Genomic DNA, 21,778 nt, shown 5'->3' on the forward strand with positions numbered 1-21,778 from the left:
CACCACTTATAGGAGCCAGGAGATAGGTGATGATCCCACTGTATTTTGCCCTTGTTGGAGTACTGCATTCAATAAGAAGAACATTGATAATCTGGAGAGAGTCCAGAGAGGGGCAACCCAGATGGTGAAAGTGTTGGATTCATGATATGCTAGGATCAGTTGAAGGTACTGTGCACATTTATCGTAGAGAAAAGAAAACAGGATACCCCAGGGTATTGTAGTACTGTATTTGAAAGGAGTGGGGATTAGACTTGTTCAGTTTTGCCCTAACAGGCAGAACTAGGAGCAGTGGGTAGAAGTTGCAAAGGAACAAATTTAGGCTTGATGTCAGGCAAATATTTTTTTTTTTTTGCACTCAGTGGTTAAGTGACTTGCCCAGGGTTACACAGGTAGTAAGAGTCTGAGGCTGAAATTCAAACACAGGTCTCTTCTGACTCCAGGGCTGGTGCTCTATCTACTGTGCCACCTCGCTGCCCCAGGAAAGACTTCTAAACAAAATCACCCCAAAATAGAATGGCTTGCTTCAAGTGGTAGTGTTTGTCTTTACAATGCCATTATTCCATAAACTGTTCTGATTCTGCTCACTTCACTCTGTATCGGTATAAAGACATCCACTCCTTAGAGGTCTTCAAGGGTAAACAACCACTTGGGTGTATAATAGTAGGGATTCCTTTGTGTAGGGTTGAATTGGATAGCCAACGAGGTCCCTTCCAACTCTCAAATTCTGTGGTTCTTATCACAGACTTTCACTATTCTGGTTGCCTTACTCTAGGTACGCACTAGCTTGTTATATCCACAACTAAACCTACTACTCCAACTATAGTCTGACTAGGGCAGAGTCCAATAGGACTATGACTTCATTCTATACACTGTTCTTCATTTAATGTAGCCCAGAATTTCACATGGAGCTTACTCTCCACCAAAACTGTGGGGGGTTGGAGTCAGCTCCATAAATTTTCAGTGTGAGCATTTAGACCTCAGAAATCAACCAAGGCTATAAGTCAGGGGTAGGTTTATTATTTTGTTGATTATCTAGACATTACAAAAGATGGAGAAAATGTTAATAATGCAGATTAAAAGTGTGTCCTACACATATTTTTCCCCTCAAAAAGCCGGTTGTTATATATTTATCAGCAGAAACCTGACTAAAACCTTCAAATCTCTTTGGGACAAACTGCTCTTAAGCAATGCCTACAACTCAAAATGTAAGACTTTACATTTATCTCGTTATAGCTTCATCTCACACTATATTTACCAAAATTATTGTTGGTTGACTTTTGATGATAAAAACTGTATCTACCCTCAAAGGACAAAGATTGGAGCTGTTCGAAAGGCTATGCCAAAGATTCTGAAGGCAATTCCCCAGGAGTTAGCAAAAATATTTTCAGCAATGACTATCATTAAAATTAGAGGCTAGTCAGCTCTTTGTGTAGATCAATTGAAGAATTTCTGAACAAATTATGGTATGTGGATTTAATGGAATATACTGTTTGCTGTGATGAAAGAGACTTTCAAAGACTTATATAAACTGATACAGAGTGAAGTGAAAAGAACCATAACAGTTTACGCAATAATGACATTGGAAAGACAAACATGTTTGAAACACTTAATAGCTATGATCAGTGCAATAACCAGCTAGAAGACCGATATTGAGTCATGCTACTCCTCTCCTGACAGGGACAATGGACTCTGGAGATGGCCAACAGGAGAATTTATTTTGTTTTGACTATCCATATTTGCTATAAGGGTTTTGTTTTTCTTTTTTCTTTTTCTTTTCTTTTTTGTCAGTGGTGGGGTGGGGGATGAGAACAGATTGGAGGGATTAAGAAACTGAATGCTTGATGATTTTAAAAATAAAATAAATATTTTTTTAAAAAGAAATGAGTGTGTCTCAAAGTAAGCACTTTAAAAGGGACTGTGCTCATTTTAATACTCTCTGACTCATTACGCCCCTAGCCAAAAGTTCCAGGGAAAATCTCTCTTACAAAGCTTATGTATGGTCTAGGATCTCCTCCAAACAGATTTGCAGGATCCCTTCTAGAAAGAGAGTAGATACACTGTACAAAGTATATACAAGATGAAGTGGATATCAGTTCTAGGTATACTTATTTCCTCCTCCACCACAAAAGAAACTCTTGAAATATAGAAGACTCATAAGCATGTATTAAATACTCCAGATATGAAATAATAGCCCATCACTTATCATTCTCCCAAGAGGTAAAGACTGCTTTATAGGACTGCTCAACGGATTTTTCATGTTCACCTTTGGTTTATACTGTCCGAGCAACTCATAAGTCAAGATATTCTGACAAGCCGGAGAATGTCTTTGGGCTTTCTTATTCCTTTCAGCTGTATTATCCCCTACATGGGGCAGCTAGATGGCAACAACAAAATCCTCCATATAGTGGTCTTCTCCCCTGAGAAGTTGTTGTAAAAATCATCTTTTTCTGGGCAACCAGCACCTGACCTCTCAAACTCACAAGGATACTGACAAGGCTAGGAATCTTTCTCAGGATCACTATTTGATTTTCTGAGTTCAGAGAAAGAAACATAAAATAGAAGTGACAGCCAAGGATTTGATGAGCAGGGTTGTCTAGGCAAGTGTATATTCTTGCTGCAGTTGCCTTCAAAGCTGGGGGAAGAAAAGAGGAAGGGGGACGGAGAGAAATCCCCTACCCCTTCAATGAAAGTCCAAGGGAGAACTGTTACAGAGTAAAGAGGCCACCCTAAGTTATCTCTCTTTACTCTTTATGACCCGCAGATCGGGGACTCTTCCTGGCCAATCCTCTTTTAACATAGTTTCCAGTCATGGGGACACAGGACAGGAGGAGCCACTGGCTATGTGTCATTTAGGCAAGGAGGCAAGAACATGTGTCCCTCCTCACAGAGCCAAAGCACGTTTGGGTGATGTGCCAGTCTAGCAGCTTAGGGGCTTCCCCTGATCATCCCTGTTATACAGAGTTATATGAAATACCCAGTTCATGCTCTTCTGAAAGCCATATTCTAAATATATTGGCAGACCCAGATAGGGGAAGAAAAGGAAACCAAAAATTGTTCTTACTTTGCTAATTTTATCTAGTTTGTGATAATTTATGTAATATTGAAAAAGCAAAGCAAGTGTCATCCAAATCCCACTATCAACTGCCACATACCTACCGGCAATACCTAGCAACATAACAACAAATAAAATTACAGTGTAACAAAATGAGGAAGCTGAGTGGCCACCAAATGAAAACACTCAATGATGTAATTCAAATGCAAGTTCCTTCAGAGCAGGGACTGTTTCGTTTAGGTGTTTTTGTCTTTTTATCCCTAGTGCTGAGCGCAATCTGTGACGTGTGTGTATGTGTGTGTGTGTATACATATATAATATATATATTATATATGTGAATATCTACATAAATTCTTACTGACTTGAATTGAAAGCTGCCTATATCTGACCATAACTTCCTATCATTCTATCTTTCCCTGTTCAAAATGTCCCAAGAGGCAGAGGCGATTAGTCATGCAATATGAGCTCCTGAGAGAGGTACATACATTTGGGGATCATCCGCATAGAGATCATAATAAAGTAAAAGAAATAAGCATTTATATAGTGTCTACCATGTGCCAAGCCCTGTGCTAAGAGCTTTTTACCAATTTTATCTCATTTGATTTTCATGATATCCTTGCTATTCCCCATTTTATAGTTGAAGCAATCGAGGCAAATAGAGGTTAAGCCCAGCTCCACACAGCTAGTAAATGTCTGAAGCCAGATTTGAATCTACTATGCAATCAGCTGAAAATAAACTCAAGGTGCATAATTAGACATATTTTTTGGACAAGACCAATGTGAGAATTTTTTTTGCTTCACTAATAAATATTTATTCACATGGTCTTTGTTTTTCTTTCTTTTTCCTTTTCTTTTTCCCAAAGGCGAAAGGGTGTGGAAGAGGAGAGATATCAATGGGGTAGGGGAAAAAAGAAGAAAAGGAAGAGAAAGAGAAGAGGGTTATGGAAGCACTTTTTTTTAATGCACAGAGGAGAACAGAAGGCCAGAAAGAATCCTTCTTCCATTTTTCAGCCAAATTCTAAGAAAAAACTATTTAAACTCATTACTTCCACTTATTTCATTCACTCCTCAACACTTTGTAGTGTGGTTTCTTGCATCATCCCTAACTGAAAGTTACCAGCATTCTTTTATTTGCCAAATCTGCTCTTTTTTTTTGAGGGGGGAAGGCAGGGCAATTGGGGTTAAGTAACTTGCCCAAGGTCACATAGCTCATGAGTGTGTCAAATGTCTGAGGCTGGATTTGAAGTCAGGTCCTCATGACTCCAGTGCCAGTGCTCTACTCACTGTGCTACCTAGCTGCCCCTTAATCTGCTCTTTTCTCAATCCTCATCTGTCTTTACCTCTCTGCTGCATTTAATACTATTGATCACCCTGGATACTCTCTCTAAGTTCATAAAATAATACTCTCTCCTGGTTCTCTGCCCACCTCTCTGACTGTTTCTTCTTAATCTCCTTTTTAATCTCATTATCCATATCCTACTTCCTAACTGTGGGATTACGCTCTGTCCTTGGTCTTTTTTTTCTCTCTAAAATCTCTCACTTGGTGACCTCATGAACTCCCATGGGCCTAATTGTCATCTCTATAAAGGTGATTGGAAAATCTGTATTACCCAGGGCCAATCTGTCTGTAGAGCATCAGTCCTATGTCATAAGTTTCCCTATCATATGTTTCATACTGGATGTCCCAGAGACATTTCAAACTCAATATATCCAAAACAGAACTCAATATATTGTATTGCCTCACCCCACCCCCAACCTTCCCCTCTACTGACTTTCCCTATTTCTGTCAAGGACAGCTCCATTCTTTTGGTCACCCAGGCTTATAACCTCATCATTGTCCTTGGTTTGTCACTTTCCTGCATACTCCATATCCAACCAGTTGCTAAGTCTTGCCATTTCCATCTATACAACATCTTTCTACTCACACAACCAACATTACTAATTCGGTCTCTCATAACCATTGCCTAGATTATTAGAAAGGTCTCCTAATTGGTCTCCTTGTTTCCAGTCTTTGTCCACTCCAATACATCCTTCACATAGCTTTCAAGATGATTTTCCCTAAGTGCAGATTACTCCATGTTAGTATTCTAGTCGACTCTAGCCAAGTCCAGAGTCTTTCTTTGCTTCTAGGTAAAACTATGAAGTCATCTATGTGGTTTTTAAAGTGGTTTACAACCTGGCCTCATTCTATCTCTTTAGCTTCATTAAACATTACTCCTCTCACTGTACTTCAGCCAATCTGGACATTTTGTCTGGCATTTCATCTCTTATCTCCATGCCTTTGCATTGGTTGTTCCTCATACCTATAATGGGGTGTATGAGGTATTCAAGGAAGACTAGCACCTCTGGCGTGAGGTCTTGCCAAGCCCTTTCCAGAGCTGCTCATCCACCTTTGGTGTCCAGCTGATTCACCCAGCCTTCACCTGTGGTTCCAAGAAGCTGTAGCTTGTGCAGTGGCCACACCTGGGTAAATTATCGCAACAGACAGACTAAACCATGTTGAAGGTTACCAATGGGCCTCAAATTTGTCAGTGAATTAGAGGGATGTCTACCCCAAGCTTGTAAAGACTTCCCCCAGTGGAATGGGCTGATGAGAACAGTTTTTTCCAAAGACCATGAAGGCAGCTGAAGCAGGAGCTGTGGAGTGCTTAGAACTTAGGCATCAAAGACACCAAGGTCATCACTGTATCCCAGGCCATTGCCAGTCATCTTGACTTTATCCCACTACTTGACTTTGATGACTCAGGAAGAGTCTGATGACTTTGTGCATCTCTGCCTCACTTCAATCCAATTCACATGCAAGACAGGATATCACCCACGATGTCATTGGTCCTTTTTGAAAACGAAGGACAGACAACAACAATGCACTCATCTTTACCTCTGCCTTATAGAATTCCTTCTTTCAAGGCATAATTCAAGACCAACTTCTACACAAAACCTTCCTTGTCCCCCTTTCCTCAACTGTTAATGTCCAGCTTTCCCAATGACATTGTATTTAATTACCTTGTATTTATTTTGTATTCATGTACCATACATACACATACATACATACACACATATATATGTACACACACACACACACACACACACACATGTAACTGGACTCAAAAGGCCAACTGCATGAGACTTCCTCCTCATTGGTGGAGATTGATTATTCAATATCCTTCACTTGAATGAGGGATAGATGAGTTGGTGAGAGCTAGAGAGAACAAAACTCCTGACTTTCTGGCCTTTGAGCTTTGAGAAAGACACTATTAGAATCTCTCTTCAGGTCCCTGAAGGGAGAGAAAGACTCTAGGAAGAAGCCACATATAGAAGAGCTGGCCATTTCTATCATGTACCTATCCCTGGTGTGTTTCATTAAAGACTTCAAGGGACTTCAAGATCTGAGACTCTCTTTGTTGGCTGAGCTGAGTTATCTCACTCCCAAAGGGAAAGCTCATTCACTCTATGTAGTCTAGTATATTGTCTCCTACAAATACTTTCTCTGATTTCTGCTTGCTATCTATTTAGATAAATGGATTTATTTGCTGTTTGCTATTATTGTGGAGCAGGTGGGAAGAGAATCAAAATAAAGAACTTGGGTCTTCTTTCTCCATGCAAGGGATAACAATCAGGAGTGTAATCCCTTAGGCTCAAGTTACACTCCATCTTCCTGATATTTAAGGGAACAGACACAATTCTAGCCCAATGTCTCTTCTCTCTGAGGAGAACAAAATGACCAGCTCCTGGCCCAACCTCCTACTTTGCCTCCTGGAAGGAATCGAAGTCTTCAGAGGAGTATGAGGAGGACACTCTGAACTAGATATCTGTTCTTATTTCCCTGCAAGCCACACCTAGACAGACTCATATGGACACACATAACCTACATGGGAAAAAACCACAGCACACTACACATACACACCCCTTCATACTTATGTGTGTATGCATTGTTTCTCCCATTCCCCTATCCCATCTCCGGTAGAACATAAACTACTTGAGAGGAAGGATTGTTTTCTTTTTTTTTTTTATCCCTAGCCCTATTAAAGTACCGGACATATAATAGGTGCTTGACAAATAAACACTTGTTGATTAATTGATTTATTTCATTGATATTGTTTATTTTAATACAACAGACTCTTCCCAACAAACACTCCCACCCCTGTGAAGTACATTCCTTCCAAGTAGTTTATTAATTGTTAACAGAAAAGAGAGATTTGTCTTTTCATGTTAACAGTATAGTAAGTACTGTATTTTACTTGAATTTTGTTTCCTCTCAATATTTTTTACATTGTTGTAGTCACTATATTGTTCTCTTGATGCTACTTTCTTCAGTCTGCATTACTTCATACTAAGCTGTTTCTCATACCTGACACATATTCTTTCCTCTATCTCTCAGGACCCATAGGTTTCTTCAAGGCTCTGCTATACAAGTACTCCTATACAAGTACTATCCTGATAATCAACCAATCCATAAACATTTATTAAGCACCTATTATGTACTAGACACTCTGCAAAGTGCTGGGGATACAAAAAAAAAAAAAGCAAAAGATAGTACCTGACTTCAAGGAGCTCACAATTTAATGGGGGGAGACAACATATTTACAAACAGCCATATGCAGGATAAGTAGGAAATAATTAACGGAGGGATGACACTAAAATTAAGAGGGGTGGGAAAGGTTCCTTAATTTGGAACTTAAAGGAATTAAGAATTAAGAAAAGGTGGTAGGTGGAGATAAGGAGGGAGAGTATTCCAGGCATAGGAGACAACCAGAGAAAATGGCCAGAGCAGGAAGATGGGATGTTTTGTTCAAGAACCACAATGAAGCCATTGTCACTAGATCAAAAAGTATGTAGCGAGAAGGTATAAGAAGACTACCAAAGTAGGAAGGGGTTACATTATGAAGAGCTTTGAATTTCAAGGAAAGGATTTTGTATTTGAGGCAAGAGGGAGCCATGGGGGAGTCTATTCAGTAGGAGGCGGGTGACATGACTAGACCTATATTTTGGGGAAATCACTTTAGTGGCCTAATGGGCAGTGGATTGGAGTGGGGAAATATTTGAGGCAGGCATGCAGGCTACTGCAATAATATAGGCATGAGGTGATGAGGGACTGCACCAGAATGGTATGGTGATAATTCTAGATGCTAGCACCTTCTCCATCACAATTGGGGATATAATTTGGATATGTTTTATATTTACTGATATATGTATCTGTTATTTCACCCAAGAGAATGTGCTCCTTGAGGACGGGAGTTGTTTCATTTTATCTATGTATCTCCAGCACCAAGAGCAATACCTGGCACACAGTAGGTGTCATATGAATACAGTTGGCCCCTGTTTCTCTGGATTACAGAATCATAGAATTTTAGAGGAAGGAACCTCAGTGACCATCTAATTCATACCCTCCAAACAAATCTCCATTACTCCAAGGAGGGAGGAATTCTTCATATTTGTGGTTCCTTCTGGTGTAGCAAAATTTCATTATTTAAATGCTGTGATTTGTTCAGCTCTTTCTCATTTATTTTGTTCCCAGCTTTTAGTTATCACAGATAATGCTATTATAAACATTTTTTACATATAGGTTCTTGCTATCAATAACTTCCTTGACATGTAGCCCCAATCCTAAAAGTTCCAAGTCAATTGCTATTAGCATATTTATATTACTTATATTAGCATTCCCTATGTTTTGTTTCTCAAATGATATTTCAAAGTATTAGGAAGTCTAAAATTCATTTAGAGATCACATAATCTGATGGGCATGCTAGGAGTTATAAGCCTTAACTGCTTACTGTCATCACTCATTTGGGAAGGTACAAAGGTTTCCTGGATTCTCAAGTCAACAGCAAGGGACTTTAGTTGCCTTTTATTTCTCAAGTATATCAACTTAGGGAGTATGAATCCAAAGCTGAAATCTAACTGCCTAAACTTGGCTGTCCAAATGCTGACTTTTCTGGCTTGCATCAGGAGGAAGCTATCAACAGACTGCTCATATAAACACGAGCCAGGGCTGGAGAACAGGAAAGAGTCTTGATTCATTGTCTCCCCAAACAGGAATAACTTGAGACAGAGACAGGATGTTTTCCAAGGCTCATCATTTTCATTACTCTTCGCACTACTATTAATCTCATTCCAAGTAGGACACAGTAGGCCAATGCAATTATGTGAGTTCTGATAACTCTAAAGTTAAGGAGAACACTGTTCTCTCAAAAATAGAAAAGGATAGCTGGCATTTTTAGCTCTTCGAACTTAAACATCTAGCTTATAATCCCATGGGTAGCTATTATTGGATAATTTGATGAGCACCAAATTTCAACAATAGCATCATCATGTCGGCAGACTTTCATTATTGCCTCGAGATGCCCAGGGGCTTATGTTGCACAATGAATGGAATCTTACCTATGGAGAGGCAAGATGAAGGTGGTTGGGTGGCCAATAATGAATAAATGTTCAGTACTTATAAAATATGCCAACTAATGACCCCTTTGTTTACAAGAGCAGTAATTATAGGAATTTTGAATTATTCTGTGGAATAATATCAGAAAAGCATTTAAATTACCATTGGTCCATGAAAATAGTCACCCTAATAATTTATTGCTTTCTGGTATCCCTGCAAACCCTGGATTTTAAGATATGAGTTTTTCAATTTCAGATTAACTTGTTACCTTCTATTTCTTGGACTACCTCCTGTTTGGCTGGCTGGCCTCAATAAATAATGCTGGGGAAATTCTCATATCATTAAGCCACAAGAATAGCACTGATTCCTTCTCACTTTAAATGCAACATAACTTCGCCGGTTTACTCTATTTCCTATTTTAATTTATTCTATTTAATTATAATTAGCATCTGGTACTAGTCTAATTGCTGGGTGGTGATAACTCCCCATCCCATCATTTTCAACTCTCCAAATTCAAAAGCCCGTATAGATAAAAGGTGTGTATAAGTTTGTATTCTTTGAAGTAATTTCAGTGGAAAGCAGAACTACCTGTGAACAATTTTTTATAGGAAAAAAGTCTTGGTTAATGAGCATTTACTTTGGAGACTGAAAACAAAGACAGATAACAAAGGATAAATTGAGAGCGGTATGACATGTTGACTCTAGCCTCACTTTCTAAGGTCCTAGCCTATTATACTTTATCCTCCTCAGGGTTCTCTATTATCCCTAAGGAACTGGGGAGTCTCTTTACTCTGATATCAGCTCAATCCCCCACTGCCTGGCTATCTTCCCCTCATCCTGAGGGGCCCAGTGATTAGCAATCTAGTTCCATTTAATAACTTAGCATTACTTCAAAAATAGAGCAAGAATAAAAATGCAGATATTTTTCCTTAATACCTTGACACTACTACCACATTGGTCTCTGGAGAGGAGGAGGGAGAAGATCAGCTCAATTCTTACATGGCATTAGTACCATAAAGTATAAGTACAAAGCTGTGCCAACTTCTGCTGGGATGGAGTTCAAGACCTAAGCTCCTTAGGATGTTGTTGCTGGGACAGCTGCAACATCTAGACTGTATTTCAAGACTGCCGGATCCCCATTCCTAGGCCAGATCAGAGACTCTACTCCTTGCACCTAGAAAAGAAAAGAATGAACACAAAGGCCAAAGACCAAGGGTTATTTCTCAAGCCATATGGCCTAAGTTGAGGAGGAGGGAAGAGGCAACCCCTAGGCTATTCTCCCTTACTCCATGCTGTGAGTGATAGGGTCACCTTCACTCTCAGACCTGAATACATCAAAAACCAAAGGCAGATATGGGCAAGCCATTTTAAAAATGCCAATACTTCTGGTTATGCAGCCATTGAAGAAAAGCTAATCACAACCATGTGGTGGGCCAACAGAGATGTCCACAAATGTTCCTGTCCTCTTGTCTTCTGGAAGCAAATCCCCAGCATCTTCCACTTGATTAATGCCATCTCAGCAAATTGGTGGCATCTTTACATGTGTCTGATTTCTCCTCCTGTAAAAATCATGTCAAGAATGATAAAACTCAGAATAAATTGAGCATGGCTAGGAAGACCAAGGATAACAAAAAGAGCTGTTCTCTCTGCCCCAACTATTGGGGAAGAGAAGAGAACCAAAAACGGTTTGATCAAGGACCATTGCTTAGGGGTAGAAGAGTCAGTGATCATTGGCAAGGGGGAGAAGGCAGAGCTACTCAGTTATTTTCATATAATCATACATTTAGAGCTAGAAGAAACCTCAGGGGACAACTAGTTCAACATTTAACTGATGACAAAACTAAGGCCCAAAGAGTCTAAGTTTCTTACCCAAGGCCAGTTATCAGAGTTGGATCTGAACCTAGGTCCTCTTCAGAACTAGGAGTCTTTCCACTGTACACTATTTCTTTTCTGTTTTCTCTGCCAAAGTGAATGACCTCTATGCTGGAAATGTTAGAACAAAAATGGCTCACAGGGATTTGCTATTCAAGATAAATGAGGAGATAGGAAGGATCACCTAACTCATTGATGAATTCAAGTCCTCTGGCCCAGATAAACTACATTCTTGAGTAGTGAACCGGCAGATATGATTGCTTAGGTAGGTAATATCTGAAAGACTGTGGAGAATGGAGAGATGCCCCAAGATTAAAGGAGGGTAAATGTTACTCTGATTTTCAAAAGAGGGAAGAGAACTATAGGCCAGTGAACTTAACAACAATTCCTGAGAAAATTTTGAAATGGTTTATGAAAGAGATGAGTAGTAAATATGTAGAAAAGGAAGCATCAAGAACAGGTTGTTGCAGACTAAATTAGTAGATTAGTGGAGTGTTTTAGATATCATCTACCTAGATCTTAGTCAAGCTTTTAACAAGGTATCACATACCATTTATGTGAAAAACAAGAAGATAGAAACTAAATGATAATACAAATAGATTGATTTAGAACTGTTGTGTATCTGGACTCAAAGAGTAATTGTTAATGGTTCAAAGTAAATTTGGCAGAAAGACTGCAGGGATATGCCTCAGGGATCTGTGCCTGGCTTTCTACAGTGTAATACTTTTATCGATGACTTGAATAAAAGCATCGTTGGCACACTCATCAAATTTGCAGATGACATAAAGCTGGAGAGAGAACTGACATACCAGATGACAGAATTGGGATTCAAAAAGATTTTGACAGGCTATCTATCAATCACTCAACAAGCATTTACGTATCTACTATGTATTAGACACTGCTAGGCGCTGGCAATACAAAGGCAAAAGTGAAACAGGAAACTCGAGGAGTTTACATTCTACTGAAGGAAGATAATCTGTATGCATATAAGTACATATAAAGTAGGTGCAAAAGAAATACAAGGCAATTTGGGGGAGAAAAAATCAGTAAAGTCTTCATATGGAAGGTAGCTTTGAGCTGATTTTTGAGAGAAACATGGTGGTCTAAGATGCAGAGGCAAGGAAGAAGTACATTTCAGGCATGGTGGAATATGGGGGAGACAACAGGTACAAAGGCATAGAATCAGGAAATGAAACTTTGTAAAAAGGAATGTATCTACACCTAAATAGAGGGGGAAGAAATTCCTACTACGTTTTTAGTTCTTTTTATAGATATCAAAAAACATGACAAATGATCTGACTAAATTGACTACTGAAACCCATAACTGAGTAGTTTCTTCAATGTTGTCCTATGTGGGTGTTGCTTCCAGTGTTTAAGCTTGCTATCCATTATATTAAAATCTCCTGTCACTCTCAGCTTGCTTAACTAATAGGATTTTCTGTTCATTCCCTTGTTTTAGGTGCATTTCACATGCAGACATAGTCATAGGTCTGCCTCAATAATATTCTGGGTCTACACTTACCTCTGGCTGAGGATCACACACCTGCTCATTTCACACAACACTGAAAGCTGTTTCATGTCTTTTTCCAGCTTAGCCTTTGTCTATGAGTCTCTCCTATTTTAGGGCTGATGGCCATACTTGGAATCTATTTAGTCCTGTATCCAAAGTTCTGATAACTTTTTTTTTTCCTAAAGTTGGTGACAAAGAAGGCAACCAAACCACTGATTCATTTTCCTACCTACCTGCTCACAGAAGACCTTTTCTATCTCACTAATTTCACTAGATCCTACCCTTTCTTTGGTGTTTTCTAAGAAATATATATCTATATCTATATATGTATAATATATACACACATATATTCACATACATACATATATACATACACGTACATATATATGTGTGTATATGCATGTATATATGTATGTGTATATTATATATAGATATATAGATAGATATAGATAGATAAATATATTTATTCATGAGCTTTGTATTTGTATGAACATGTGAAAAATTAGAAAAATACAGGATATTTGGGAATCACCTTACATATGGATTAGAGTGACATATCCAACAGTTTATATACACAGTCAGCCTTATGGAAAGAAGAAACGAAAATTCAACCCTGGCAGCAATTGCTGCCTGTTATGCATTATTTTAATGCTTATTAGCTATCTCTTAATGAAATAAATCACACATTGTTAATGGCCATATGATTTATCTAATCCTATTTAGGAGTTTGAGATGGAGAGAGCAAACAGCCTATGGGAAAAAATGGAGGCATAAGAGAGTTTTGAAGTTTGGAATAATTTTTTAATATACTTCAGAACATACCTGTTAGACTTCATTTAAACCCAAAGAGAGAAAAGCAATGAGCCTGTGGGAAGATGGTTTTGCAAGATTGAAACATTAATTAGCTCATTAAAGTGAGGGAAGGGCAGGTGAGGAAAGTGAGTCAGGATTGGCCTCTATCTTCTGGAGCTGCTTTTGGTGCAACCTCTAAAGATGGTCATTGCTTATTGTGCTGTAACCCCCATGTTGGTAAAATAGAGAGTAAATTACTTGTGGCCATTCAGCAAAAAGGGATATAAACTCTGTGTCTTTAAGAGGTGTTCCTTAAAGATAACTGTAGTAAAGTCTGTTTTAGGCCCTCTAGCTTTGTTGGGCCTCCCAACCTGGTAGTTTAAGCCTCCACCAAATTCTATCAGGATAACTTTTCAGGATTCAGTTTACATTCAAAGCAGTCTGGAGGGATTGGATTTTGGGAGACAGAAAGAGATTTTCCCCTCTTTAGGAAAGGTCGAATTCTGAAAAACCAGTTGTGATCTTCCCTTGGCATGGGACTGGATGCCTTTGTATTGTTAATGGTTTTTCATTACCCAATTGCCGCCAGGGAGGCTTCCCAAACCAATGCCTTTTTTATCATGTTTTTAGGGAATCATATTTGTGTAAACTGGTTTTGAACAGCTTCTCCAAAGTATCTGAACCTGCAGTCTGGTAATTCTATACGGACCAAGCTATTGAGGTGTGGTATGAGGAACCCCAGCTGTGAAAGAATGCACAAACTAAGGCGGATGCTTGGAATTTTAGGATTCTCTAATAAATGTGCTGAAGAAACTATTTGAGTTTTATTTGTTTTTAAATTTTAAATTTTGCCATATGGATTTTGGTGCAAGCCATTGAGGGAGACACTTGAAAGAACAATGAAAGAACCCTAGAAGTCCAGAGAAATTTCTGGAATTGGGGATACAAAAATGTACCAATCGTGTCCCTAAAAATTAGCTGAGTTCTGGCAAAGATGCTACATTAGTTTGTAAAGTTTCCATTCTCACCACCAAACTGTGAAATTTCTCTCAAATAATCCTATCACCATTTTCCCCCAATGCCAGCAGAAATGGCTAATATACATGGGAAATAGAGCACATGGCTTTGTTGTTTTTTGTATTGCTTTGTATCTTTCCACCAGCATAGAAGGGGACAGAGTCAAGTCCCAGAAATAGCAGGACTCCTAGAGCTCTTGCAAAATAGGAGGACAGCGGTTATGCAGGCTCTCAGCAACCTTGTGCATAAATGAAACAAAATCCATCCTGCCATGATGTGCAGAATCAGGGCCCAGCAAGGCAGGGCAATAGCCCTCAAGACTGTAGCAGCCCTCTGTCCCAGCATAAGGCTGAGAGTTCAGGCCTTTGTAATGGCAGTTGACCTGCCTGGCACAGGTAGTAGCAGTTGTCCTTGGCAGAACCGTCAAAGGTACAGGTCCCAAAGGCAGGAGGCAGTAACTTACACCCCAGGAGCAACAGACAGCAGCAGGCAGTGGGCAGAGATACAGGCATTAGCGGAAGAGGATAGCAGAGTGGCTCTCAGTGGCAGAAAAGGGGTCATTGGCATGTACAGTGGCAAAAGGCTGGTTCACTGTATCCCATTGCTCACTGTAATGTAAAGCTGATTTTCCCCTTTGTATTGCTGCCAGCACAATACTCAGTGATCATCGAGTAACTTCTTGCCAGGGAGGGCTTGGGATACTGACATGTGGCATCATTAGGAGGGAGCTTTCTCTCTAGCAGCAGGGGAAATAAATGTGTCTAACCTAGTCCCCAGAGAAGAAGAGAAGCAGTCCCTTAGCCTTCCTTCTATTAGTCAAAGATTTTGTATTCCTTCCCTTCCATGGGGCTCCCAGGGAGGGGTAGGCCTTAGCTGGTCCACCAGGAAACCCTAAGTGGATGTTGGTACAGGGCAATTCTTCCTGACTTGTGAAGAAGATCAATAATAATTCAAGAAATGTCATCATCTTTCCTGTAGCCGAGATATTCCTATTTCTGCTTATGTTCCTCTTTTTACATTGAGAAGTCTACTATGAATTGAAAAGGCTTAGCATTACTCACCAACCACATGTATAGTACTGTATTCAAAGTTACAAATGATCTCTTAATTGCCAAATCTAATGTTTTTTTCTTAATTTTCAACCTTTTTGACCTCTTTGTAAAATCTCTGACGCTTCTTAATATCCCACATCTCCTTGATCCTCTTTTCTCTCTAGGTTTTCATAACATTGCTATCTCCAGGTTCTCCTGCCTATCTAACTGCTCTTTCTCAATCTCCTTTGCTAGATCTTTATCCATATCATAACTCATCAGGCAAGCTTCAGAGAGAACACCTGGAAAGCATGGTGGCTGTTTCATACTAACTCTCTAGAAAGTGATGTCTGTAGCTTGAAGCTTTAGTCTAGTCCCCCTGAGCCAACAGGATGGTTTCAATACCTTTTAAGGAAAAAAAAAACTATCCCAGCTTGCATGAGAGCAGGAATTAGGGTATTGCTTTTACTGTGCTCCACTGCTTGATGGTTAGGTCTTCTAGAGTCTCTTCCACCATTTAAATGACTTTAGGGCTGTTGTCAGCCCTAACCTCTGATATTCAAAGAGCCTGCTACAGGCAAAATTAAAAAAAAACATATCAAAAACAAAACAAATATATAACAAAACAAACAAAAATATAACAGCTCCTGAAGGAGTAACTCAATCAGGGAGAATCTTAGGAAGGACCAAATCCCAGGTCTAAACAATCGAGTTTATGTAGTCAGTCAATAAATATTTAAGCACTTACATGCTAAGCAGCGTTCCAATGTCAGGGTATAGAGGAAAAAGGTAAAAAACAGTCCCTGCCCTCAAGAAGCCCACAATCTAACGGAACAGACAACATTCAAATAAAGTACATGCAAACAAGCTATATATAGGATAAATAGGAAATAATCAATAGAAGGACAACACTAGAATTAAGAGGGATTGAGAAATGCTTCCTGTAGAAGGTGAGGTTTTAGCTGAGACTGGAAGGAAGGCTGGGAGGCAGAGGTGAAGAGGAAGATCATTCTAGGTATGGGGAACAGCCGGTGAAATATCCAAGGAACAGCAAGAAGGCCGGTGTCTCTAGACTGAAGAATACATGGAGGCACATAATGTATAAGAAGACTGGAAAGGTAGGAAAGGGTTTAAAAGCCAAGCAGTGGATTTTACATCTGATCTTGGAGGTCACAGGGCGTTCCTGGAGTTTATTGAGCACAGGGGTGACACGGCCAGACCTGCACTTTAGGAAGATCACTCTGACAACTGAGCGGAAGATTGACTAGAGTAGGGAGAGTCTTGTGACGGGGAGACTGACCAGCAGACGATTGCAGTAGTTCAGGGATGAGGTAATGAGGGCTTACACGGATGGTGGCAGTATCAAAGGAGAGAAGGGCATGTATTCAAAAGATGTTATAAAAGTAAAATTTGACAGGTGTTGGCAACAGATTGGATATGGAGTTTGAGAGTGAAGAGTCAACAATAATGTGGATGGCTCTCTGTTGGGTCGGGGTTACATCGCAGAGACTGCGGCAAAGCTAGAGCCTTGGAGATGCCGCTGCCGCCAACACCGCTGGACACCTGAGCCGACCTTAGGGGTTGTTTGCTGGCCCTGCACGGCCTAGGTGAGTAGGAGAAGTCCCGTTGTCACAGAGTAAGATGGATGGTAGCTTTGATTGTGATTGTGGTGAGCTGGAGCCACCTGATCACTAACAGAAGACATCTTCTATAAACCGACAGCTGCCAGAGCTTCCTAGTCCAATCAACAGTAAATAAAGGAGGAATAAAAGCAAAATTATCCTAGTACTACTGGCACCCTAGAAATGATGCTGATCAGGACCAGTCCAACACTGAATGTATCTGCACTGTGAGGAGAATGTTCAGAGAAGCCTATTGTGTGCATATTTATTCACTTTTTTGTTAAATGTTATCTCATTTCGCACAGTAAAGCTCAGTGCATAGTATGTCATTTCCTTCCGTTTGAGTTTCTTGAGTGTTTTCTTTAAATATCTGCAGAGTTGCTGCCCCTGTCTTGAGCTATGAATACTGCAATCTTTCTAATTCTCAGTATGAGTTACAGCTTAAAAGTTGTAAATTTAAAGGGAACTCACCAGGCCTGGTTGGCACATGCGATGAATATTCAGAAACCATCTTGCAGTGGAAGCAGAATTATTTTTTTCCCTTTTTGAAAGATCTTTCCTTTTGATGCCAGTTTCCTTCCATGTTTACACAAATTCATCAGTTTGAAAGGAAAAGCAACATTAAGTGTTTCAAAAATGGCAGAAAAGTTTGAAAGTCTCATGGATTTTCATGGTTCTGATCTGGGCTTTCGGTATATGGACTTAAAATGCTGAGTTGTGGTGGCAATGGCTTAGTTTTTTCTGCTGTTGATGATGACTGTGACAAAAGAGTGGCTGTCAAGAAAATTGTTCTTACAGGTCCCCAGAGTGCTGAACATGCTTTACTCAAAATCAAAATTATTAGAAGACTCGACCATGATAACATTGTGAAAGTATTTGAAATTCTTGGTCCCAACGGAAGCCAGTCAACAGACGACGTGGGCTCTCTGACAGAACTGAACAGTATTTACATTGTTCAGGAGTACATGGAGACAGACTTGGCTAATCTGCTAGAGCAGGGCCCTTTACTGGAGCAGCATGCCAGGCTTTTCATGTGTCAGCTGCTGCGTGGGCTCAAACATATTTATTCTGTAAATGTACTGCACAGAGATCTCAAATCAGCTAATCTCTTCATTAATACCGAAGACTTGGTGCTGAAGATAGGTGACTTTGGTCTTCCCTGGTTCATGGATCCCCATTACTCTCATAAGGGTCATCTTTCTGAAGGATTGGTTACTAAATGGTACAGATCTCCACGACTTTTACTTTCTCCCAATGACTATACTAAAGCCATTGATATGTGGGCTGCAGGATGCTTCTTTGCGGAAATGCTGACTGGGAAAACCCTTTTTGCAGGTGCAAACGAACTTGAACAGATGCAGCTGATTTTAGAATCTATTCCTGTTGTACATGAGGAAGATCATCAGGAGCTTCTCAGTGTAATCCCAGTTTATATAAGAAATGATATAACTGAGCCACACAAACCCTTAATTCAGCTGCTTCCAGGAATTAGTCATGAAGCACTGGACTTCTCAGAGCAAATTTTGACATTTAGTCCCATGGATCGATTGACAGCAGAAAAAGCTCTGTCCCATTGTTATATGAGCATTTATTCCTTTCCAATGGATGAACCAATTTCAAGCCATCCTTTTCGCATTGAAGTTGAAGTTGATGATATTTTGCTCATGGATAAAGCTCCTAGTCACATTTATAATTGGGAGAGGTATCATGATTGTCAGTTTTCAGACCATGACTGGCCTATACACAATAATTTTGATATTGAAGAAGTTCAGCATGACCCAAGGGCTCTTACTGATGTCACTGATGAAGAGGAAGTAGAAGTAGATCCTTGAAAATATTTGGATGGAGATCATGAAAAGTATCTGAAGGATCCTGCCTTTGATACCCATTTCTCTACTGAGCCTTGTCGGCAGTATCCAGATCATCATGAAAATAAGTATTGTGATCTGGAAGGCACCCACACTTGTAACTACAAAATTAGGTCATCATCATATCTAGATAACTTAGTCTGGAGAGAGAGTGAAGTTAACCATTATTATGAACCCAAACTTATTATAGATCTAATTGGAAAGAACAAAGCAAAGAAAAATCTGATAAGAAAGGCAAGTCAAAATGTGAAAGGAATGGATTGGTTAAAGCTCAAATAGCTCTTGAGGAAGCATCACAACAACTGGTTGAAAAAGAAAGGGAGAAGAATCAAGCATTTGACTTTGATTCCTTTATTGCAGGAACTATTCAACTTAGTTCACAACATGAGTCTGCTGATGTTGATGATAAATTAAATGACTTGAATAGATCAGTATCCCAACTAGAATTGAAAAGTTTGAAATCAAAGTCAGTAAGCCGGGAAAAACAAGAAAAAGGAATAGCAAATTTGGCTCAGTTAGAAGCTTTGTACCAATCTTCTTGGGACAGCCAGTTTGTAAGTGGTGGGGAGGAATGTAAGAAAGACTGAACAGATTGAGAAGGAAAACACTTATACCAGTTACTTGACAAGTTCTTTAGCAGGAAGGGAGATGAAATGCTAGAAACTGAGCCAGTAGAGGATGGCAAGTTTGGGGAAAGAGAAAGTGAGGAGTGCTTTCTTAACAACAGTGGGGAGTTCCTCTTTAACAAGCAGCTTGAGTCTATAGGCATCCCACAGTTTCATAGTCCATTTGATTTACCACTTAAATCAATACAGGCCACATTAACACCTTCTGCTATAAAATCTTCCCCCCAGATTCCCCATAAAACTTACAGCAGCATTCTGAAACATCTGAACTAAAACACTCAGCAGACAGTTCTTTTTGTATTCATGAGATGTGTTTTGTCTTTTTTTTACTAGTATAAGTCATTTTTCACTTGAATCAGATGGTGTCATTTTATTAGTTCTTGGTTTATAAAATCCAGAATTACTTTCTATACATGAAATAGTTTTCATTTTAAACTGGCATGTTGTTTGCACACAGAATTAAAGAACAGAGCAAAATAATGCAATGCAGGAGGAGACAAAAGAAATGCGCTAAGCCAAGTAAAAACATCCACTCAGTAAAATGGTTATGTTTTACAGGAAAAAAAAAATCTTGCCTTGAAATGTACCCAGTGAGACTGCACATAATTGCATGAAAATATCTATTTTTTTCCTAAAACATTTTTCATTCATGAGTATTTTCAAGTTTTTCATGCTGTATGCATTTCTTAAAACACATGATATCAGCAGCAACTGAAAATGAATGCAGAATTTGGTACACATGTGTTTTCTACCTCAAGGTAACAGAAATATGTGGCAAAACATGTACCATCCATAGTGCTTCACAATATGTACTTCTATTTAGCCAGTGTTATTATAGTAACTTCTTAATAAGAATCATTCACTGTTTGTAGGTGTTCTGGTACGCATTCTTTCTAGTGAAGTGTTAATACACCACATCGTATTTATTTTAGCAAATCAGTATATTTTCTGTATTTAATTATAGAACATTAACTTAGTTTTTTTGAAATTTCTTTGCAAATAAAGTTTTTCCATTTGGCATTATGGTTTGTTGCCTACCTAGCTGAATATTATAATGTCAGCTTGTTCTGAGGCTGTCCACGTACTCAATTTACTTGTGTTCATTTTAAGTGAAGCGCTCACTGTGTATCTGAATTTGTATTTTGGAGGTGCTTGATCTATCTACAAAGAAAAATTAGGAATTATTTTATTACAAATGCTCCTAGAAATCTTAGTTGTCTTAATTTTTTTTAATTGTGATGTTAGACTTGTATGCATGGACATAATTAAGGTACATCATTATTGTAGGTTAAAAGTTGTATATGGTAAGACATATTTTGTTTTTACTGTATGTTTTTACTGAATGATCTATTCCCCATCCCAAAGCAAGATGAATAAAATTAGGTTAAATGTAACCTGTGGCATCTCAGTCTCTTGAAAATTCATTTCACCTATTTTGTTTTATTGAGTACTGTCTGTATCTTTGGTTAACCTGTTTAAAGAAAAGGGTGAATAAAACATGGCCACCAAAAAAAAAAAGAATAGTGTGGATGACACCTAAGTTGTGAGCCTCAGGGACCTGAAGGATGGTAGTGTCCTCAACAATAACAGGGAAGTTTGAGAGTGGGAAGGGTTGGAGAGGGGTGGAAGATAATGAGTCCAGTTTTGTTGAGTTTAACAGGCAATTGGAAATGTGAGAATGGAGGTCAACAGAAAGGTTAGAACTAGATAAGTAGATTTCAGAATCATCAGCATAGAGATCATAAATAAATCCATGGGAACTGGAAAAGAGAAGAGAAGAGGGCCCAGAAAAGAACCCTGGGGGACACCTATTGTGGTTAAGTTATACAAGGGAGATTCACTCAGTAGAATCCACACTATTTCTCCTTGGTTGAATACCTTTCTGCTATGGTTAAATAAACCTCATTCTGTTAATTGTTATATGACTTATGGGTATCTCATTTTGTTCCAATATTGAACTTCAGTTATAGAGGAGTAACCTGAGTCAGGCTTAGCTCAGAACAAACTCTTAG

General features: G+C 39.1%; 1 pseudogene; it reads left to right on the top strand.

Annotated features, from left to right (window-relative positions):
* Window positions 1-17,908: 17,908 nt before the first annotated feature.
* LOC118848227 lies at window positions 17,909-20,066 on the top strand (annotated as a pseudogene).
* The last annotated feature ends 1,712 nt before the right edge of the window (window positions 20,067-21,778 follow it).

This window comes from Trichosurus vulpecula, chromosome 4, assembly GCF_011100635.1.
Source record: "Trichosurus vulpecula isolate mTriVul1 chromosome 4, mTriVul1.pri, whole genome shotgun sequence".
NCBI classification, from domain to species: domain Eukaryota; kingdom Metazoa; phylum Chordata; class Mammalia; order Diprotodontia; family Phalangeridae; genus Trichosurus; species Trichosurus vulpecula.